The sequence below is a fragment of the Rhyacophila brunnea genome, unplaced genomic scaffold (assembly GCF_057557595.1).
Source record: "Rhyacophila brunnea isolate RB1 unplaced genomic scaffold, BYU_Rbru_1.0 scaffold_1, whole genome shotgun sequence".
In the NCBI taxonomy this organism is placed as follows: domain Eukaryota; kingdom Metazoa; phylum Arthropoda; class Insecta; order Trichoptera; family Rhyacophilidae; genus Rhyacophila; species Rhyacophila brunnea.
The window spans coordinates 25,648,289-25,673,917 of record NW_028232751.1 but is presented as its reverse complement, the minus strand read 5'-3'; the positions used below and the strand labels follow the sequence as shown (position 1 = coordinate 25,673,917).

Below are 25,629 nucleotides of genomic sequence, written 5' to 3'. Positions count from 1 at the left end.
AATAAATGTACATATTATATTTTGACAGTATGTTAGTTTGACAGTACGGCGTGATAGTCCAACGCATAAGCCGCGCGGCCACCGTGGGTGTCAAATTATAACAATTATAATACATCAATACTTAAATATGATAAACTACCCTCGATAGCCGCTGATAGCCGCCGATAGCAGCCTCGTGAATAGAATAGATGTACTGATGTCCAATAACTATATTTAATATTGAGTAGGTACCTATAGTTGATACATAAAAACACTCCTGTATGAACTTTGTACACGATATACATACTAGAAATACAATCAGGCAATATTAATTTAGTTATCTAATGAATTTTGTGTTGGTAGTTTTACGTTATTACGGGCGGATACCATGGGTTTTGAACGAGTGGTAGAGTGAGTGTGATCGATTATCGATGGACTAATATTTTTTTCGGTTTATTTGTCTAAATTTATCTATACCTTCAAAAGTTCGTTGTAAAGATAACCAAGGCAGACACAACTATCGACTACATTAAGTTTGAGAGTACCGATGTCCAATTTAGATACGTATCTATCTAGTGGTGTGGCAAAGACAGACATACATTTTGTTTTAGTCTCGGTTATCTGCAGACCAATTCGTTCGGGACAGTCTATGTATTATTGTGTTTTACTCTAATTAATTATAGCTGTCACTTATAAAACACAAAAAGTATATCGGGTTTATTCGGACCAGTTTTACGAGAACAACTAACTTTACACGCTTCAGTCGTTTTTGTAACGGTAGTCGAAGCGATTTAAAAATATAAAAAAAACAAGTGTTGACTATAAAATTTATGGCCCACTTAATGCGAAAAAAACCCAAATGAAAATTTACGACGCCTACTCATTGCTCACTGCTCACTACCGGCCCTTAAAAAAACTCTCCAGAATATTAAATAAATCCTGCGCGTCACTGTTTTATTGTGCGTTTAAAAACAACAGAAAATCACGAAAGTCGGAGATATTCTTTTACTTTACTCTCGCATACGACTTGGCACATATATTTTCATGTGTCTGACAATTCGTACGAAAATATTTGTACGAAAGAAAATAGGCCAACACCATCAAGTCGAATCGATTTTTATGGAACAGCGCTTTGCTGAAGCGGTGATTTGGGCGAATTAAAAGAAGTGTGCGTGATCTATGAGCTGAAAAGTAATCCAGTCATATAAATTGAATTCAAAATAATAAAAAAGCCATAAACACATTATTATCACTTAACAAGAGCACACACCAGATCATGTAAACTCACCTTACAGGTAAAAAAAAAAATATCGTTTTAATTGTGGTACCTATTTAAATCTATCAGAACCGTATTAAAGTCACCTCATTTGTATCACATCATATCACTAAAATCACAAAACACATTTTAAAAAAAATATTTAAATTTACACATTTTTGGCTCACCTAGTGGGTAACATACAATCATAAGTCACCTGATTAACAGCATATTCGCCAAGAAAATTTTGAGGAAATTGGAAAGGAGCTAGAGATAACGGGCAATTAAAACACCGTTTTTTTAAGTTGTCAGTTTTTATTATTAAATTTTCTGTTTGTTCTAGCATATGAGCTCACGTGATGTGATAGCAATATGTTTCTGACCTTGTATATAGTTAGAAAACTTAGTCGTGATTAGTTAATTAAAAACTTTAAATGCGTTAGCATATAACATTCGGTAACATTAAATTCATTTTTTTTTCTAATCAGTTTAAATTTCTATAAGTATTATGAAAAAAATATTTTATAAAAAGTCTGATTGAATACGATTAAAATTTATGTCATTAGATTGGAGATAAAAATAATTATATACGTTACTAATAGAACTTTTAAAAAATATTTACGTGCCTAAAATAATTGGATTAGACGGTTTTCCTCAACATATTTGGCGTGGCCAATGATAATTACTGGAATAAATTTATGTGCAAATAATGCTCACACGAAAAACGTAATGCAAATCCACACGGTATCAGTGCCGCAAGAACTCACTAATGACGGCAAAAAACAACCGGGCTGTAGGCATGCTGGTGTTTTCATCCCGAAAACTAACAAAAAATATTATACGAATCCATATAGGTGCAAATAAATTATAATTAATGATGGTACATAATCCTAAGTAAATTTCTGGAACGTGTATATTATATAATATTTTGAAGGTAAACTTCTTTACGCGTGGTATTTATAATTCATTTCCTAGTATAGCGAAAACCGGTGATCAGTATCGACAAAGCGTCTTATTGTTTGATTTGGAAAAAACGAAAAGTAAAAAATATCCTATCAGCATGACATGTAATGAGGTGTCCTAATAACAAACATTTAATATATCTGTAAATTATATTACCTCCGTCGTATTTGTTCACTTATAACTTTTTTCGTTTTTTGTTTCAATACATTTTTTGGTTAATGCTCCAGGGTTGCGTATCCTAAATGGTGGATCGGACTCAAAACCCTCGAAAATTTAAAAAAGGATTTAAAAAAAGTCGAAAGGTTAATGTTTTCCCAATCTAAAGCAACAAAGCATCTATAAGATATCTTTTTATAGTGAAAGTATAATCTGATATAGACAGGATTCATTTATATTGATTTAATAATTTAACTGTCGCGTGATACAGAACTCAAATAAATCTTCGATAAAATACCACTACTAGATTTTTGGCTAACTTGTCGTTTGGAATAACAAATTTTAGTAGAAAAAGCGATAAAACTTCTAATGCAACTTGTCACGTGTGAAGTAGGTTTTCAATATTATTTTCCTAAAAATAAATAATATTATACAAACCGATCGGAAGTCGAACCGAACTAAGAATAAAGTTATCAATCGTTTTTCTCTATTCCTGAAGTTTGTAGTTAACAAGAAACAGAATCACACTTTTCATTAATGATTTATTAGTTTTAATATTTGTTGGTGTTTTATTAGAGAAATAGGTTGAGTATCGCTACATGGGAATAGCGCCCTCTCATAATGTGGCCGAGGTACTGTAGTTCTATAGTTTGATACTACGAAGAATTTCTCGAGCCTTTCACATTTGTTTAAGAACGCCAACATAAGTCACTCTAACGAATTTTGAAGATACGTTCAAACAGCCAGATCTCCAAGGCTCCTTATTTCCGCGATATTTCCTGGTTAAGTGTATACATCTCTCTGCCATATAAAATAGGTAAATGTAAGAATATAACAGCGAACCATAATAATTATGTAGACTCAGGATTTGTTTGAAATGTCTGCGGCAACGGTGGAGTCTCATTTTGAGAAATGCACTCCTTCATATCTCAAGTATTATTTATGTTTCTTTAGAACGATCCTATTTTTCAGTACATTCATGTCTCGTATAGTAGTCGTTTTAGTCAATTATGTTAATTATGGTAGTTGTATGTATGTACATAGCAAAACATTTTATGTATTTTATACAAATAGTTTGGAACACCTCAGAAACCCACCTGCCTGTTAGATTTTTATATTAAAAATATTTACGGGACAAGCATTTTATGCATTATAAACTAAGCTACTGAGGTACCTAATCATTAATCACGTCAAAAATTTCAAATAACATATGACAGTAGCGTTATTTAAAATTATGTTAATGTTTTCGACGTTAAATTACAGTACTCTCTCAGTAATTCGCCAACCCAAAAACCAGACAAGTGTCCAATCAGTGAAAGCGGTGGAGTATAGTGTATACATACAAAATATAGTAAAAATATTTCGTAAACATAGTGTTTTTTTTTTAGAAATTTGTACTAGCAAATTACGGTTTCATTTATAATCAAAATCAAGTATTTACTAAATTATATATATTTATAAACCGAGTTTATTATCTAATTATTAAACAGTTAATCACTTGACACAACCAGTTGTTCATTGAGGCAGATATTCTTGAATGGCTTAGGATTCCTGACTTTCCCTATGACCAAAAGCTTCATTTTGTGTGTCTCGGTTGCATTGGAACACGGCATAATTAATTGTGATGAGGTCTTAGGGTATTTCCTCCCTGGCACATTACTTTCTTCGCGATGAACGTACGTTTTACGAAGTAGAAGTTTCCAAAATAAACCCGTGTCATCTGCGTTGTATACTTGTACGCGGCGGACTGCTGAATTTGACAATCCAATACCGGCGAATTATAGAGCTTGATTTCGTGCTTTCAACTAGTCAAAATAACGGTGGATTATAGTAGTTGTCGGATAATCTAGCGGCGGATTATTGAGAGGGTACTGTACATATATTTCTGTATAAACTATATTACGAGTATATCAATTCTACATGATTATATTATAGATGAAATTAAATTTGATTCTTATCCTGATGTTTGCTAAATTACCTTTCCAAAGTATCTTTACCTACACTTTGTGGATTTTAAATTCAAAATATTTATTACGTTTTGCCTTCGAAGTTTTATGAATAAAAACAGGATTAAACATTAATAGATGACAAATTAATAATTGACGAAATTAAGCAAATGTTCCGGGGGAAGTTTCAAAATCGCGTTGAATTTGAAACAAGGTTCCGTACTTATACCCTCAGATTGAATTCATTTTGCGGCCAACTGGTACAATCTCAATGTCTAAATAAATATGTACCCGCATAAATCTAATCCCGCGAATCCCTTCTCCAGGCCTCGTCGAATTTCAATATTGGCATACTTATTATTATGGGATGCCGAATATTTCACTGCTGGATAAAAATGGAAACGTCGGTCGGGGGCTTCCGGGTGGACCACATTATTGGCAACATAATTGTTCATAATAAATTATTATTTAAAAAATATTTCATTTTCACTTTACTGCATGATTTTTTGTGTTTGAATTTTTTTTTTCTTGATGTTAAAATGCCTTGTGAAATTTTCTAAAACACCATTTATTTTTTTATGTTACTGCGTGGTAGTGGTATCGCAGATTTATGACATCAAGAAATCTTACATTTCAGTATGACAAAATACAAAACCAAATGATAACAACCATAAAAAAAACTAATATACACACCTTATTTATTTTGATGTGTAGATATTTTTATTCAACCAATTTATTTTACAGATTGCATTAGTTATATCGAAATAGTTAAAAATGTCACAAATTCGCGACACTATGCAGTGAAGGATTAAGGTTAACAAACGAAACAAATAACAGAAGAGACAATAAATGATATCTTTTAAAAGTCAATGCAGCTACAAAATCAGGGGATTTTTATTTGACGAAAATGACGCAATAAATTCGTTTGAATATTTAAAAGGGGCCTCGAAACAGTTCAAAACAGTTATAATTATTGAATTAAACGATGATTTAAAAAATAAGAGTAATTATTACTTACTGCGTATAAAATGTAGAATATTATTCAAAGCGTAACAATTTTTTTGCAACTGACATCAAATGGATATATAACATAATTACTTAAATAGATATGTGCCTAATTTTACACAACCTTGTTCACAAAAACAAACTGCTAATATTATAAAATTAACTGCCGTAAAAAAATGCAGTATGTACTTGTCACGCCGCATATAATTAGCGAAAACAATTGCGAAAATTCATGTTTTTTTATGAATCATAATAACTCATCAATAAAATTATTATTTGTTGTGTTTTAAAAACAGTACTTCTCAATAAAATGGATTTAAGATAGATTTAGATCAGCATGTGTCCTATTTTAAAATTACTTGATTAGATGGAATAATCTAGTACTAACGAGTATACGAAATATTTCGTCTCTGGCAGTGAAAATATAAATAGAAAATATTTTTAGTTACAGTATGTGATTTTAGGACAGTGAAAAGTCCTTAAAATCGGTTGATGCCTGAGGCCTTTACGTTCCTAATGCCGCCAGTATATAATATAGTATATTGAATATACATAATGCCATGTTAAGTAATAAGTGCCATAGACACGACGACAACAAAACGATTGATATAAACTAATTTATGAAAGTATTTAACTTTATTTATCTCGAGTTTAACGGTTACAATGGAAACAACGACAAATAATAGAGTCAACAAGTGTTACTTTGAAATTTAATACAAATTGCTATTTTATAAAATATAATAATGGATATATTTTATAGAAAATAGCTGATAGTTTTTTTCACGACATGGATTTATACTCTCGGAATGTAGCGGCATGCTGAAAAGTATCAGTGGAAAACTCGTGACATTGTGATTTGGTCCAAGAGAGGAAGCTCTTCTTCGTTTTTCAGTTCATTTCAGTTCAGTTCGTCTTCAGTTTTCTTTTTATCACCAAGTATTCATTTATACTAAGTTCCACGTCAGTATCACACAGTGGATGATTTAATTTAAGCCGAGACAGAAAGAGTGTACAGCGTAGGATTCAAATCAAATTTAAAACTGTGCAAAGATAACTATGACTGGCGTATTTTCGGAATTATTTTCCAATTTAACTTTTCGGAAACCGGCTGGATATTATCGAAAAAGCAAACATCGGCAAGTGTGATCAGAGAAATTGAATATGCCCTGTAGTCTCATATCCTTTGTAGAATACTAAGTGGCATAGGTTTTGCTGTTCTCTCTTGCTCTTACTTTCGACATGTTGCAGTCTTCTTAAGACGTAACATTCATTTTTTCATTATATTAAAATAATAATAATAAAATAAATAGTGAGAATTTTTTTATTTTATTTTATATTATTATTCTTAGACACAAAGTTGTCCATCTTTATGCATTCTTTTATAATATTAGAAAGCTATCGGTCGTTATGCGGTTGATTTTGCCATTATTTTTTTCGGTAAAACATTATTATTTTAAATGGAAAAAAAAATTGTTACTGGCGTATGAGTGCGTTATGTACGGCTACATAAATTGCATTGTGCACGCGTGGCGGCAATTTATGGCAGTATTCGGGAGTCGAAAATGGTTGGCACGTTTCGTCGACTTTCGGGACTCGGTTCGTGTATCAATGAGATTCACACCACAGTGCGTAAAAAAAACAGTTCGGTTTTTTTGTTTACTATCCTATTTTAAATTTATAGTAAAACTAATTGGCTGAAGTATTTTCTATAATTCATTGTTGGAAGTATTTTTTTCTAAATTCAAAAAAAAATGTGTACCAAAAGAAAGTATGAAAAGTAGCTGTAATGTAAAGTTCACAACCTGGTCGCGGACTCGATAGTAGTGTGTCAATTAATGATTGTCCGTAATTGATAACTATGGAAGAATATTGTTTCAATACGACGGTAGTTTGATAGTGGCTTCCCTCCACTCTCCACACCCATTATGCAGGCGTATACCGTGGAGTAACGAACGTGGGCACTCTTCCAAAGTTGTGCCGAAAGTGTCCCAGGAGCAACTTCCCAAGCTTGATGTGCACTAGAGTGTGCGTGATTCCTACATCGATATAATGTATTCCGATTAAGCGGCTCTTATGTGTTTTTCTCTAAACCTTGGTGATTATGATTGTTCAAAATTACTAACAACCACCTTTGTACGAAAAAGCAAGGACATGAATATTAATACATTGGACGATAAAGACGCACTTAGTGTGTAATGATTAGGTGGCTAATCGATATAATTAAATGCTATTTAAAAGTGAAAATTAAAAAGTGATTATCTAGTCAGCAATCAATGTTTTGATAATACTAAAAAAAATGTATTCCGATTAATTCTCGCTCGCCGTAAAATGCCGCAAACTTTTTAAATGCTGGGAACTTTTCGCTTTTAGATACCAAATCCCAATGGTCGATCGGTCCAACTGAGGGTTGGACCGACTAGAGATCATCCAACTTTAAAATAAATGCGGAATGAAACATTGTTAATATAGTTTTAGCAGTGCCAACGATAACACAGAGCATAATTATCATAGCGTATTAAAGTAAATAACATAAGTAATTTGAAAACAGTTTATATATGTACGTACTAAAATAAATACGACCACCGGCGAGATTTGAACTCACATCCACTGAACTCACGTTAATGTGCTTTACTAACTGAGCCATGGGTGTCCTATATAATTAAGACTAAATTAATTAGCTGTATTTACATTTTCTAGTCTAATCTATAAGTGTTTAATAATTTTCGTTCATTTTGACAATTAACAGGCTTTTATGGTTTGAATCAAGGCATCACAATATATGTATTTACCTTAAATTGTTATAAAAAAAAGTTTTTTTTTTTATGTAAGTCAATCAACAGGATCAATCACAGGGGATCATATTATGAATATAATATAGAAAAAAATCATATGTGATGGTCCCAGTAACGGCTCGTCTTACGTAGGCGAAGTCGCGCGAAGCGATGATCGGCGCGCGCAACTCAAACGTATAACCGTATAAACGTACAGCCAAAAAAGACTACTTAAGAAGATTTTCACACACGGTTATACGTTTGATTGCGCGTGCCGCTCAACGCTTCGCGCGACTTCGCCCACGTAAAACGCCCCTTAACAGGCGGACGCACAAAACATAATAAATCAAATTAAATTAGATCAAATATTACGAGTATGTACAGCTGTATTGAAAATCTTTAAAGAAAAATATAGAGAAAAAAAACAGAAAAACATAAAAAAGTATATACATAGATAAGACCGGCAATGCAAGAAAAAAAATACAATTTAAAAAAAAGTTCAACTAAATAAAGTGACATTACTAGATTATCACATCAACTACAGTTAGTGTGGTTTGTAATATAGTGTTTCTGTGCCGTCACACAAAGGAGTGGTGAATACGGTTAGTATGCGTCAGTTTATTTTAATCATGGTTGGAACACAGACAGGAAATAGATGAGATCAATCCCATTAAATGTTAAACTATTCCAGGTACTATGCGAAAAACATGTAATTTGTTTTGTTCCAAAAAGTAAGTACTGAATAATACATTGCACGCAAGGGGATCACAGGGAATTGGCAGAGAGAACATCATTACACTACAAACGTAGATACATGTATTCTAATTATTTATAAAAGTATCCAAATAATAAATACAAAATTCGCAGTAAATATCAGATTGGTTTTTATTCAAAAGTAGTCATACAGATACGCAAAACTTTAAAAAAATGGATTTGACTGAGGCCTAAACAAAAACGAACCATAAGTGCGAATGAAAAAGCATTCGGCACGCTTATATCTCCGCAATATGCGTTATAGTAAAATAGAATTTCTACGGCGAATTAAATATTTTTTTTAAACGTCGCCGTAAATATTGATTTGGAGCACGAGCACGTGTTTATTGTTTTTGTATTAAATATAAAGTTATTGGTAATTATTTATAGTTAATTTAGCAGAAAATATCGTTAAATAACTATGTTGTGTTTAATTAGTAGCCGTACTGAAAACCAACATGGTGGTATAACGTTTTATGAAAGAAAAAGACCATGTCCGATCCTAATAGGATCAAATGGGCCTCCACAGAGTAGAGGTTTGTATTGACAGTTTTTGTTTTTTACGTTTTAGTCAGCCACTTGCTTAACCTATTAGGTCCATACCCTGACACACACAAATTGAAAAACAATATGTGTACTTGCCAGACCCAGGATTCGAACCTGGGACCCACGCCGTTATAGTCCAACGCTTAAGCCGCGCGGCCACCGAACGTTTTATAGTTAAGTTAATAATAGTATAATTGAGGTTCTACTGTGCGTTATAAATACGCAAGAAACACGGCTTCATTTTGTCGAACAATACCCACTCTCTATCTATTATTACTATGAGGATTTGGCTGTTTTCGGATATTTTGACCATAAGTGGAAGTATTATTTATCGGTGTTAAGTTTGGAGTTGTTTTGTCGATTTAGTGTATTCTATAATAAATAGTACAGTAATTTAATAAAAATAAATATTATGTAATTATTTAATGCCACTATCGTCATTGTAATACGGACATGTACTTTTAGTCGTGCGTGCCAAAAAAATGAAGGATGGAATCTTCGTTCTATCCTATTCTTCTGATCCGTTCTTTTTTAAGGGTTAAGAATTTTCCTTTGAAATTTTGGGGTAGCTTTATGCTACTCTTAGTACGGGCCATGAGGCTTTTCTTATACATTCGTTTTATAGAGCAGCGGCAGCCAACCAAAAGGAAATGCGATTTTAAAGTTCAAAATAATAATATCACAAGCGAGGCACTGAGGATTAAACACATCAAAGTGCACGTTCGGTGATCAATTAGTTTACTAAATTGACAATTGAAAGTTCAATATATGATTATAAATTTTAATATATTATTATAAATAAGGTCGTTCTCAAAATATGATCCATTCTTTTTATTCCAATATTCCATTTTAGTGTATTTAATAATGTTATTGTTTTTGTCAGCACTCGAAATGGAGAATTTTACGAACCAGAGCGCTCGGTAATTTTATGAAAATATTAACATAGTTATCCAATTTAATGTGTTTTATAAAAAAATAAGTGTGGCATTTTTTGTTATATTATGGCCATTCTAGCTCAAATGTTAAAATTATTTTTTCTATGAGACGGAACGACAATGTTGCCGATTTTACAACCCGGAACGGCGCTTCGGCGCGTTTCGGTCCATTTCGAGCCCTGGTTTTTGTGTATCTATAAAACGTTCATATTAAAATAATAACAAAAAAATATACACAAAATATAAACTTCATGAAATTTTGTTTTAATTACTTATTTTGCCTTCAATGGCTTTTTTTAAAAAAACTTTTTTAATTATTATTTTTTTACTATCACCATACGATCTAGTGATGTGTAAAGGCCGTCTTCAATAATTACTCTTCTTGGTCTCTGGTTGTTCGTTGTCACGCAATTCCGCTAAATTAGATTACGAATCGTCGATCCAGCAGCAGGTTTTTTGGTCGGACTTTTGGCCGTTTTGGGTCCCACGGGTACCATTGTATGATTGTAGGTATTTGTCCAGGGGTTGTCCACTCACTGAAAATCATGAAAGTTCTATTATAATTTCACCATTTTAGCGATTTCTAATACATAATGTCTGCTAACGCTCATCGCAATAAACGAAGCAATTAAATACACTTTAAGCGATGATTTCTCGGCGCATTCCGCTGTCATATTAACGGATTCCAAAGGCGCTTTACAACATCTTGCCGCAGTAACTCGCTCACATAACAGTAAAATCATAGCATACCACATCCTTGATCAGATCAATGCCAAGAAAAATAGAGGAGGAGATCTATGCCTTCAATGGATCCCATCGCACATTGGTATTGAGGGCAATGAAAGGGCGGATGATCTGGCAAAGGTAGCTGGCCATTCAGGGGTACCATATCAGTGGATACCAGAAAACCCGGACTGGAATGAGGCTATAAAGAAAATGGGCCAAAGTATGTGGATAGATTTTTACCATAAGGCATCATTAGAAAAGGGGAAATGGAGTAAGTCTATTCTACCATCACCACGAGAGGTGCCCTGGTTTGTAGAGTCTCCTTTGACGAGGAATGAGCTTAAGTTAATACTGAGGCTAAAAACAGGGCACATAATGGGCAAAAGATTTGATGTCCTCATGGGAAGAAGCGAATTTTAGCTCTGCAATGAATGACATGTTTTAGAGGACATTGTACATATTATAGCACTACAATGTCCTAAATATGAACATCACAGAGTACAGCTGCAAATTGCGTATATCTACGAGAATATCGACGAATTGAAGGGTGTCCTGGCGGTGGGTAAGACGGAAGAGCTAGGAAAAATTGTAAAGTTATTCAACAAAATAGGAGTGAGGACCTGATCGACGGATCCCCTTCTAGAAGAGAAGAGGTGATATGACAGCGAGTCGCAGTCAAAGCCTCGGTAAAATCATAAAAAAAATTTGCTAACGTACCACAGCGAGACGTGTTTCTATGACACGTTATGCTAGGCATCATTTTTGGATTATTTTATGTTATGACTATTTATCTGTTACATAAAATTATATTATTATACGTAATGCTGAATCAATACATTATTGGTTTAAGACTGAGAGAGATATTATTGCAATTTGTTTAGAATGAGAAATTGAGTATAAAGGTTAATCACCTTTCAATTTTTTCCAAGACCGAGTAGAGATTACTTTAATAGTTTTTTTTAAAAGGGATCTACAGGGGTGGTCAATACTATTATTAATAGATATAATTTAACAATGAGCAGAACTTTTTCATCCTTGTTTGATTGAGGTAGTCTATGAATTATTTTGAAAAGTGTCGGGAAACCTCGCTCACACGTCATATTAATTCGGACAGGTAGGACAATTTTTTTAAAATAACAGTTTCCACTTTACTTATAGCCTCCTAGTTACAAACAAATATTATAATATATGTATATACTTAATAATTTTATGTTATTTTTTTTAAAGCTGCTCAAAAATACAATTTTTTTTTGTTAATTTAGTTATTCATTTGTTGATGACAACATAGAACAAAATAAAAAAAACATAATCAGAATCCCTAAAATTAAGTTGCTAAAAACATAAGTTGTCACTATAGAGACACCGATAAATTCCCGATTCGTGGCAATGCCTCATATCATCATCATCATCAGCCGGGTTCAATCTACTGCTGGATGAAAGCCTCCCCAAGTTTCTTCCAACTCTCTCGGTCCTGTGTCATTTGCTGCCACGTATTTCAGCCGAACTTTACCAGTTCGTCAATCCAGCGGCTTTTACGGCGACCCTGTGACCGTTTCGTGCCCTTTGGGTACTACTGGATGACGGCATTTGTCCAGCGGCCGTCCTTTCGGCGAGCAATGTGCCCCGCCCATCTCCATTTCAGCTGTTTGGCAACGTCTATTACATCGCGTACTCTGCTCTGTCTGCTTACTAACCCATTCGTTTCTCTTACGGTCCTTTCGCGTGATGCCCAACATACACCTCTCCATGCCTCGCTGTGCAGGGACGTCTGTCGTGTTGAGGGTCCACGTCTCGCAGCCATACGTGAGCACGGGTAGCACACATTGGTTGAACACCCTACGCTTAAGACATAATGGAAGGTCACTCTTAAAGATACTATTCAGACGTCCGAAAGCACTCCATCCCAGCTTTGTTCTTCGAGCAATTTTATCGTGCATGCTTCCGTCTATGGGCACATATAAATGCCTCATGCCTCATATAAAACACAAATAAGATATATTTTTATTTAAATTACAAAAGTTAGTCGTAAATTTTTTTCCAAAAATTTTGCAGAATGGTTGGGAATCGCCGGATTAGAGGAATATTGCTATTATACAAAATATATTTCTACAACGGAAGGAATAATACATGCTCGCTATTACATCATGTGGACTTAGTACCATGTATTTTATTTTATTTAAATTTATTACTTTAATATCATAAAAACGATTAAATGCGTTTTATAATATATAATATATATGTGTTATAGGATATACATAGTTAAATAAATTAATATTCAAAATGTATTTGATTTTCAACATGATATACAGTTTACCCGTATTAGACGTTCGTTTCACAAATTGCTGAAACTAAGCTGAAACTATTTTCTCAGCATATAATATTCCAAGGCTAAGAAGATAAATAATAGTTTTAATCCGAAGCCGTTTGCAATTTGCACTATCCGTGTAAACCGTTCTTGGGGATGTGTGAAACCGCAGATACATATACAAGAACGCGATAAGTGCCGCTCAAAATAATTATTATCTTCTTAATAATGAATATATTAAACTTATTTATCATCGTCACCTATGGCCCCCATAACATGAAGCGGGCCTCCGGGCCTGGATCTATGGCGCCCCCCCCACCTATCGCTAAGGTTAAGGGAAGTGTGATTTTCTACAATAGTGTTCCCCAAGTGATTTCCACGGAATCCTGGAGTTAAGGGTATTCAGTGTATTTTTAGATATTTTAAAATAGATCCAGTTTATTTACTGAGTTGTCTACACTTAGCATCATAATAATTATGAAGCACTGATAGCGACTTCCTTTTGTGCTAGCCAAGTAACATGCAACCCCTCACCATATTGAATAAAAACCATTACAAACCAAACTTAGGAAACACAGTTAAAATAATTATAAAATAAAATTCTACACGCCAATGATCATTTAATTATTTATGTAAATCATCATATCACATCAAATAACATCGGATAGCCACATGTTTTTAAATGTTAATAATCATTAAGGAAAATAGCACTGCAGGCGACTTTTTTTGCTACTAGAGCAAAATTATGGTCTATGTTTTTCTCACTTAACTGGTTGACCCGCCACGCCGGGCCCCTAGACTAGAGCCCTGTCAACCCCCCCTTGTGGGGAACATGTCGTCACCACAATCCAATGTGGGTTTTTATCTACAATAGGAAGCGTCTCCACTTTCTTCTGTCTATTGCAAAGATATTGAAAATCTATAAAGATGGAGCCTATAATGTATGAAATTGAAAAAAAAGACTGATGGTCTACTGATCAAGTTAGCTACAAACCAATCTCGCAAATTTTCCAATAGAGCTGCATTTGGATATACTCGTACAAGCTGCAAGCCCGACAGAAGTTTTTTTTTTATATTCTTCTAGGTTGTTTAATAATTCTATCCAGTGGTATTCAAAGAATATATTTGTATTTCAATAGTACCTATCCCACCTTGCAAACCGGATTCAAAAAATAATTTCAGGAAGATAATATAAAATTTAAATGCGAGAGAAACAATGTTAGCTGTAGACATCCGGAAAATCCATTGTTTTGCCTACGGTACTAAAGATCTTTGTACCTTTACCCATATCAGAGTTAAAAGCTCTAGTGTAATAATGTAGTGTAAATTAATAGGTACCTAACGAGTTTACATATAATTTGAAACTAAAAATAATACTGGGCGACATTTCGAGTATATATAAGAACAGATTGATTAAAAAATTATAAAAACTGCGTAGAGAACAATCTCATTCAACTAATTGATATTTTTAGAACGCCATGAAAACATTTACATACAAAGAGCGCCGTGAGATAAAAAAAATTTAACACCGCTGGTTTAATTCATTTAACTATCTTTATTAGTATAAAGAAAACTATTATTTATTATTTAAAACGTAAAGACTATTTCTACTGTAAAGAAAAATGCTTTTTACAAGGTATTATTGGCATAAAAATTAAAAAAAGAAAACATATTTTTAAACATACTTAATAAAAAATATTTTACTATGTACGTATATTAAAAAAATCGCCGTGTGTACTTATTTACGCGCGTTAGAAGTTATACATCTTTGGCGTAACAAAACAAAAAACTCTTCGTTGCCATACAGCAGTTATAATCGATTCAGAAGTGCTCATGATGAATTAATAAAAAATAAAATTTTATTGGCATGTCATTATGATTATATTCATTTCGGTCTCAAGGGTATTTTATCGATATAAGTACCGTCAGCAATAATATTATGAATGCGAATAAATAATATTATTGCAGAATGTACCTACTTTGGAAGAAAAAAAATCTCAAAACCTGTGTTTGAAAAATTTACCAAACCACTCTTTCGACCATCTTTGCTTAATTAACAATAATAATTTATTACACATCAAAAGTTAAACATAGCCTATTTAATGGTTTAACTGAAACGTGATGTTGGATTTTGTGATGAAACATAATAATTAGTATTGTATTCAATTATTATAATACTTTGGACGCGGAAGACGCACACGGTGCGTAATGACCAGGCAGCCGATCGATGTAATTAACGTGCATTTTAAAGGGGGCAATTAAAATCTCATTATCTATTCAGCAGCGAAAGCGATAAACCGCTAATAAATAAATTGACGTGGGATATGCGACAAATATTATCCTAAGCTGTGAAAATATGTATTTTTGTGTATGAAGTGTCTAAATATTGTAAATTTACAACATACCATTGTTTGAATTATTAACCAACTCAACATTCAAAAAATTGATTTATTTATTGATATATAATTTTACTCATAAATTATACTAACATAAATATAGTCTCAAATCTTGATACACAATCTTTACAATGAAAAATAAATATACACTACAATATAAATAAAGTTAAGTGAGTATAAATTAACAGTGTAGAATGTTATAATAGTTATAAAAAATAATAATTTCAACAAACGCGCCAAATAATAATAATAATAAATTGTGTTGCAACTTCCGTCACACGCCAAAAATACACTCTGATCTGTTTTTCCAAACGCGTCAAAAGACGTATAACTTCAAAAAGAAAACATATTTTTAAACATATAATAAAAAGTATTTTACTATGTACGTATATTAAAAAAAAGTTATCATAAAAATCGTATCTCGAAAATGTAAGTTCGGTACTATTAATAATATTATTTTTAATAAACAATCAGTATGGTTGTTAGGAAAATCTTAGCATTCGACAATATCATTTGCTCCAGTGTTTATGTTATTGAAAATAATAAAAGCTCTATTTATATTGTATTCAAATTATTTGGTCGCAAGCTTATTTCCTAGCTTTAGGGATAACATGCATCTTTCTACAGAATAAAATCACCCCAGTTTAGATCTTCTGACCTTTCTGTTCGTTGTTATGTCATTTCAAGCACTCTTGATCCACTGTTGAACGAAGACTATTATTTGCCGTATATGTCACTTGATTATCTCATCAATCTAACGGAACCTTCGTCATTATTAAAATCTTCTAATACCTGTATAATTGGATTAGGTATGTTACTTATCGCGGGGTGGATTTTGGTTTATCGCCCGTATTCTTTTAGAAATTGAGCAGTGAAAATATAAAAAGTGTGTACTTACATTCACTTTAATATAATTTAATATGATTTTATTGAGGTTAGTTTTTCCTGTTGTTATTTCCTTAACCATCTTACGAAAAAGTTGTTTTCATATTATTAACCTTGAGAAAGTCCTCGTGACATCGTCGCATGGCCCCGACATCCTGAAGCGGCCCCCTAGGCTAGGATCTTTGGCGGGCCCCCCTATCTATCGCTAAGGGTAAAGTAGGTGTGACGCTTTACAGTAGTATTTTCTAAATGGTGTATTCAGTAAAATTAGGGTGTATTTTTAATACATCCATTTGAATTATGGAGTTACCGAATATAAACACACAATGGAAAATTGTATCACACAACCATATATTTTAATATAATAACACAATCGAAGTAAAATAGCGCTTTTACTACAATTTTACAATTAAAGCAAATTTGTGATGTGTGTTTATCTCACATATCTGGTCGACTCGCCACGTCGGCCCCTTCTGAGCCCGGGCCCCCAGGCTAGAGCTCTGTCTGCCTCCCCCTTGTGGGGGCCATGCATCGTCGTATCACTTACGGCCTGCCGTAGGAGTGTGAAAAAAAGAGAAGGGGTGAATCTCCCCAGTTAAAACTGAGTCGTTGTTTCTCCTTACCGTCGCGGAGCACGCTCGTAAAACAATAAGATAATTAATATGTTCTCAAATAAAAACCAAAACTTATTATTTTCACGAAATTTAGTATTTATTTGTTATGGTGTGTTATTGTTTAATTGTCCTCAGCCAAATATAATACGTTTTATCAAGTTGAAGAATGACAGTGGGAGAGTGTAGTAGATCACCGTCAGTTTTGATATGGGAAGTGTAGTTCACAGTCTACTCGATGAACTTGTCTGATTTAGACTATTATATATTTCCTAGAAAAAAATAGTATGTGGTAGTGTCACCTATCAACATAATTAGCCGTAAGTATCTGTCAAGTTTTATTTCACGACCCAATTATAATAAACAATTTATTTATTTTCGTGTCTATTTCTTTTTCGAATTTCGAACTTAGCAGTACGCGTATGTTTTTTCTCACCTTAACCACTTGAATACGTCTTAATCCTGTCTCTACTATCTCTCCCCTAAACATTTCGATGTGTTTTCTTTCAAGCGTTACAGACAGACAGATAGATAAATTAAGACAAAAATATATTGTAGTACTCATGTCTTCGAAAGTTTGTCAATGACTCATAGAAAATAAACACGATGTCACAAAAGCACAAAATGGCACACCAATCACTCTCAGTACTAGGTAAACTAGTAAACAGCTAAATTGAGTAATATTATTTTATTTGAATATTTATAAGTATGTTATTGTATTCACTGGATGACTAATTTGGTAGCCGTTTTCGAATCCGAAATTACCAATAGCGAACTGTGAAGTTTATAAGTAATATAAGTATAAGACAATATCTTCCATCCTTGAGACGTGGCTATTTGAATGATACAGAATACAGTTTGTGGTTGTACCTTCTTCACCACGTGAAATATTTACATACAATTCAATAACTTTATTTATAGTTAGTATAAGGCTGATGAGAGTTTTGTTTTAGTTAGAGACCAACTAACGGACTATCAATATTATATTGAACAAGTTTGTTGTATTTTACCTACGTCCTATTATTTACCTCTTTACCAATATCATTTGATTGTTTATGGTTGGAATTGTTTTGTTATCTATGGTAGATTGATTGATTTTTTTATTTGGATTGACACGTTGATTGGAAAACATCAGTTTTGTTTAGTTTTTATATCTCACGTTTTTGTTGAGTTTTAATCTTGAAATAAACGGAAAATAAATGTTGTTAAATAAAAACGGATGTTTTTATTTCATTATTGTGCGTTATTTTACCTCGCTTTCGTTTAATTTTTACTGGATACAATATCGTATTATATTATATCGAAGCTATGATGTCGTTCATTGATATTAATTTTATTTTGTCGCTGTGTCGTCAGGTAAGTAAATCTTGTTCTTTTACAACAGATGATCGAAAACTCCATGCCTATAGAATAGTCGAACCAAAAGAATTTGTCTCCCTGCCGAATATGGAACTATAGAGGGGCAAATAACAAAAAAAAGGTTTCCTAGTTCGCCTGGTATTGAGAAAATGTGGGTGGGAAGTTACGAATAGAAGGTCCGTATTACATGCTACGATGATCAAATATTTTTTAATATTTTTTTGACAACTTATACATCAAGCTCATGTCATATTTAAATAGCGATACCTATATTGTATAGTATTATGACGTCTAAAATGTTTTATTTTATAACGTTTTTCTTAGCTCGTATTCTTATTTGTGCGGTACAAATCTTGCAATCGATTTTTAACTAACTTCCCGACTAGCTAGACTTTTAAAACTTTTAGAAGATATCAGAACACGATGCCAATCCATTTTTTAAATACTTTTAGTCATCTTTAAGTAGAATTGAATTCATTTTCAGTTAATTCTATTTTGTATGAAAAGTTATTTCGACACCATTATTGGTTGCTAGGGGTCTGAGGTCCTAGCAACTAAATTATTAATATATACGTGCGTTACTATCGAAATCAATATGGCATGTCAAATTGACATTTCAGTATTATTTCTATCAAGTAGGTACACATTTTTTTGATCGTTTAAGCTAGTCAAGTCAAGTTTATATGATTCAACAGAAAATTTAAAAATGTTGTAAGTATGTAAAAAGTTCTTTTTATCTAGTAATTATTTAATAAGGTTTAATAATTTCAAAAAAAAAATTATATGTAAAACCGATTTAAAACAGACTTCGCATGAAGTGTCAACGTAGGCTAGATTACAAACAAATTCAAAAATTTAAAAAAACACTATCACCTTGATTAAAAATACCATTTATAAATAAAAATATTAAATATTAATCAACAAGTACGTTTTAATTACATAATTAAAGATCCTAACCGAAATTAATTATAGTATTGTCTTTGTTTATTTAATTATAATGGCCTTCCATTATGGATAAACCTTTAATGAAAAAAATAAATGCTTAGTAACTACGATTTTCATTGAAATGCTGATTATAATTATAGTTTTAGAACATATCTCATTATATTGTAGGTTACTGAAAGGGGTGTACATTTTATTACTATGCAATATGGCTGAAGACGGATTAACGTTTATTTGCTGTTTATTATATGGTATAGTTATCATATCGTAGCATCCACGGTAACAGTCGTCTGTGGAGCCGTGGTTGGAAACATGTTGTTTTTTCAACATATTTTAGTCGGATGTAAGGACTCTCCATATATCCTCCATTGTATGGGTATTCGTGTTTAGTTTAGGAATGATTAATTTTAATGTTTAGTTATCAGGAAATCAGCAAAGCATCATTGTACCATGAATACTAGATCATTCCAGCATCTCGTAGTTCTAACTAAAAATAGTCATTATTATATAATTACTATATTACTTCTTCTTCCACGGCGCTACATCCCGTGGTGGGATTTGGCCTTCTCCACTCACTCCGGTCTCTCGCCACACTTCTCCAGTTACTGGGTCTTCCTATATGAAGCCAGTTCACTTCTACGGCGTCAGCCCATCTCCTCCTTGGACGGCCTCTGGGTCTATAGTATTTTGCGCTCAAAGACAGCTAATTTGTTTTCTTCGTTTTGAGTTAAGCACAGCCATAAGTGACCACTGGACTTATAATTGTTTTATATATTAGAAGTTTAATAATATATATATATATATATTACATCACTGTTCTATTTTGGATTGTGAATTTGAGTTGCGAATATGTTTACAGTATAGTAAAATAATTTATATCTGAGGATTTTTTATAATAAATATTATAGGTAATACAACAACTAGCTGAAAAAAGCCAGCAAGTAGATTTGAAGACAAAAGTCATAATGAAACACTTGTTTGACTGACAGACAATTGTAATTAATTAAGAGTTTTTATTTTAAGTATAATCAATTTGCATTAAAAATCTTGCAATTTTGAAAAAGGTCTATCGCATCTGTTCTATTCTGGGGTGTGAATTTGAGTTGCAAATGTGTTTGCAGTATAGGAAAACAATGTGTATCTGGGGATTTTTTTATAACCAACTATGTAGAGCCATTTCGATCCTAAAACTATTTCGCCGCAAATACCATAAGAACGTAAAAACGACGAACCCTTATTTTAGGATTTTATAAACACGTTGTTTCAATTATTTATCACCCAAATACACTTGATTACGACATAAATGCGACAGAAAAAGTAATATTTAATATAATAATGTTTCTTTTAAATTTAACGATGTGAAAATATCGATCATTTTACAACGTTTTTCTTAGCTCGTATTCTTATTTGTCTGGTGGTCCGGTACAAATCTTGCAATCGATTTTTAACTAACTTTCCGACTAGCTAGACATTTGAAACGTTTAAAATATATCAGAACACGATGCCAATGCATTGTTTTAAAATACTTTTGGCCTTATTTAAGTAGAATTGAATTAATTTTCAGTTAATTCTGTTTTGTATGAAAAGTTATTTCGACACCATTATTGATTGCTAAGCGGATGGTTCTAGCAACTAAATTATTAATATATACGTGCGTTACTATGGAACTCAAAATGAAATGTCAATATGAGATTTCAGTATTAGATGATCGTTTAAGCTAGTCAAGTTTATATGATAATTTAAAAACGTTGTAGGTATTTAAAAAGTTCTTTTTATCTTGTAATTATTTATTATGAGTTTTGTAATATTATAAAAAATATTATCGCACCAGATTGAGCGCAAACAAATAACTGAAAAAAATATTTTTTTACTTTTTACCATTTCATTATTTACAAATTTGTGGTTTCTGCATTAAAAAAATCGACTAGTGTAACTTATTCAAACGACTATAAAATTATTTTATTAAACAAAATTTTACTCGAATCCGCAATATTTATTAAATATTCTGTGTGGTGAAGCGATACAGCCAATACACTGTTATTGCTTTATAATTTCAAAGTAATTATTAATTTTATTTAATATCAAAATGAGTATAATTTAAATTACACAGGTAATTTAAAATGGTTTTTTATTGAAGTTTAAAATGAGTTTCTGGATAATCATCGTAAAGAATACTACAGGGTTATCAAATAAGAGATATATAACGAATTTTTCTGTTGTTGAAAGTGTCCGAAGTTGATTGTGTCATGAGTTGTATGTCATGTTGCAGCATCTTGTTGGAAACACATATCGTCTAGATCAGTGGCGCACCCAGGTGGGGGGGCCAAGGGGCCCTGGCACCCCCCAAAATTATCAGAATGATTTTAAACATTGAAATTGAAAGCCGATAAACTATACTTTTGGGCTTAGATAAATAAAAACACGGCAAAAAAATGATTTGCAATTTTCCAGCACCCTTTTAAGAAAAAATCTTAGATTTTAATTTCTAACACAAAAATTTCGAAACACTAATGTCAGATTTTTTTAGAAACCCAATCCCCAATGGACAGGACTCTAGCCTGGGGGCCCGGGCTGGGGGGGTCCGGCGTGTCGGGTTGATCAGATAAGTGTGATTAACACACATCATAAATAAGCTTTAATAGTAAGTAAGTCATAATATATAATTGTGCAATATATTTTTTGATTATTATGTGTCGATACTCGACAGCTCCATCATTAAAGTAAGTATATGTATTAAAAATCGCCAATAATTCACTGTATGAGTACCCTTAATTTGAACTAAAACACAATTTAAAAACGTTAATGTAGTGTTTCACACTTCCCTTAATCTTAGCGGTAGGTAGGGGGCCTGCCAAATATCCTAGCCTGAGGAACCGTTTCAGGATGTGGGGACCATGGTGTAGGTATACCGAGTGCAATAGACAAAAGGCCGATAAACGAGAAATTAGGCTGTGAAGAAAAAAAAGATCCTATGGGACTAATTTACATTCTCCTTCTTGGCCCCCCCCCCAATATTAAATCCTGGGTGCGCCACTGGTCTAGATAATAATTATCTAATTCATGCCAGAAAAAAATCAGTAATCATGTTTCTGTAGTGTTCTCTGTTGACATTAATAACGATACACACTGTTTTAAAATCTTAAATAAAATAATATTTTATGTCTAATATTGAATTTTCTTTTTTTTCTAGGTAAGTTCCAGATCAATTGCTTTTTAACGATCTTCGATTTAACTGTACGATAATGTGGAGGTAAGTATTATTATTTTTTAAGACACGATTATTACTTAAAAAAAATGCATATAATATGCGAAACAAATATATGACTAGTACAGCATCTTTTTTAGTCAGTATTGATAGGTACTAAATATTACATTAAAAATCCTGCAATCGACAGAGTTGGGAAGAAAAGAACTCAGACGTAATAATATTTGTAACTGTAAATGAGTCTATAGATGAATGCTTGGTCGGGATGCTCAATGAAACAAACCAGTGAAAAAATACTGTTACTTATTTCTGGGCGAATGAAGGACAGAGGGTAGGTACTAGTCAGTCGGGAACTATCCCTCGAGCCTTGACTGTTGCTTTCTAAATCTAATTTTATACCTTTTCGCGCCAAAATGTACGTGAACGTGAAAAATTGTTCCCCAATCAATTTACAAGCCTTTAAAGCGTAATATACCGAATATTTAATTTTCCTGAATCCGTGGTTTTAGTAAGTATAAATAAACTCCCCAACATAAACCCTTACATATCTCAGTGTCGAAGGCTCCATATTAGGCGATTATTTAAAGCCTACCTTCCAAGAAAAATATATCTTCAAGTATTTGATTTATATCAAAATAGGTAAATAAAAAATATGTATGCAGAATATAAAACAATTGAGAGTCATCTATCGTCAGAATTTAGAATACCATTTAATTTAGTTGAGTTTCGAATAAAAAATAAATGGCCACAAGCGCCATCTATTTTCAACTGAATTAGCTTCGGATTCCGATTGACAGAATCCAAACTACATTTTGTATCGCTATGACGTCACATAACATCAAGCACGTCTGTAAATTTGAACCGAATCTATAAGCGCTACAGAATACGCTTACTGTAGGCCCTACACTCTTTAGGAATATGTTTATTGTCGATGACTATCGATTTATGCAAATAATACATACATGATATTTAAAAAAATAATTTCTATTGGATTCAATGAGATATAATTAAAAATTTATTTTAAAAATAAAACCATAATTGTATCTTGTGATGTGTGTCGTTGTGTTGTGTACATATTCATCAGTAGTAATATCGAATTATCTCCTTAGTACTCGTAAGTATATCTGACGTAAGTATATTTTTACCATGTTTCTGTTTAGATAATATATTCCATCAGGTAAAGATTTCTCATCATGTATTTTTGATACTATTAATAGGTTTGACAGCGTACTTTAGAATCGGCTTTGACTGATTTTTGTTACAAATAAAGATACTATACTAGTGAAAAGTCTGCGTCGCACGTAAAAAAATAACAGTTTATGTACTAAATTGTATAATGGTAAATTAAATTTCCATAGTATTAAAGATCATTAACTATAGTTTCTCAGTTTTTTTTTCACAGGCAGGCATGTAAAACACGCTAACTACCATTTCTGTATCATATTGAAATGTGGCATAATAATTACCGTGTCCAAAACACTCATCTGCCAATCACTCGTGTCGAAAATGCATTATGACACATGACGTAGAGGCTTTTCATACAAAACGAGACTTGCATTCAGACAGTTAATACATCGCATGCTGGTCGGCGTATATAGGTATACGCGAGAGCTATGGTAATGCTACGCTTGTGGTTCACCCGTAGCCTTTGTGACTGCGTTTATTACGTGCGTCATCCGTACCACCTGTCTCGCTTCAACAACTCTACCCCATATATTTTGTTTCAAGTGCATAGCATTATTAAAATAACAGAGAAAGGCGTGAGGTTTACATTATCGGAAATATATTGATGGGTATATAGTTGCATCATCTATTTTAGTGGGCTGTACAGCAGTATCAAACCGTATGTAAATCAATCCACCACCATAATTGGATAACATTATTTAGCTGTAGAAACCTCTGATGTGACAAAATGTTTTATAATAAAGAAAACTTGCTATATGGGCATTATAAGTCGATGAATAATACAATTATTAACTTTTTATAAATAACAGATAATAAAATAATTGTCATCATGTTTCCACAATAAATATCTTTGATATGATTAATATGTTAATTGAAGGAATTAGGCTTTTTCACAATGAGACATCATTGAAGGTTTTACCAAACTATGGGGTGTGATAGCGGTGGCCGCGCGGCTTAAGCGTTGGACTATAACGCCGTGGGTCCCAGGTTCGAATCCTGGGTCTGGCAAGTACACATATTGTTTTTCAATTTGTGGGTGTCAGGGTATGGACCTAATAGGTTGAGGTAGTGGCTGACATCCATTTCTCGTAAAAAAACAAAATCTCTCAAAACAAACCTCTACTCTGTGGAGGCCCATAATATGATCCTATTAGGATCGGACATGGTCGAAAGAAAAGAAATATTGAATATTATAAATAAATCAATTTGATAAAATTGTCACAACGGTGGTTTTAACCACTCGTCGATGATATTCTGCATAGGTAATACAAATGACTCGAGCGCTACCCGTAAATAAGTATACGAAACCGGTCTTGGTCGTTATAAAATTTTGTAAATTGAGTACTTTATATTTATTTTGTCATATATTAATAATTAAATTTTAGATGAGAAGTCAAAAAGAATACCGTCATACGCATATTATAATAACAAAATTTCAAAACAGATTTCCTAATATGTTGGCTACACATGTACTGTCGTAAGCGAGACGTGTTGTTGTTATTGTATGGTAGTATTTGACAGGTTGTGAAAATTGGTAAACGTCAAAATGCGCTACGCGGTGTAGTTCGTATTTTTTCCGGCAGGTTCGCTGCTATCGTTTTACTGCGTAGGTGCAGCAATAATACGTACAGTCGGCAGGAAATCCATGCACGTGTAAACGGGCTATATGTATGCGTTGGTATAAAAATTATTAACATTTTTTCAAG

At 32.8% G+C, this 25,629-nt stretch overlaps 1 protein-coding gene across 1 annotated transcript in view; it reads left to right on the top strand.

Annotated features, from left to right (window-relative positions):
• The window catches only part of LOC147079620 (frequenin-2), a 701,586-nt gene that overhangs the window by 188,281 nt on the left and 487,676 nt on the right, over nt 1–25,629 (top strand). The gene's annotated exons all lie outside the window — the stretch shown is intronic.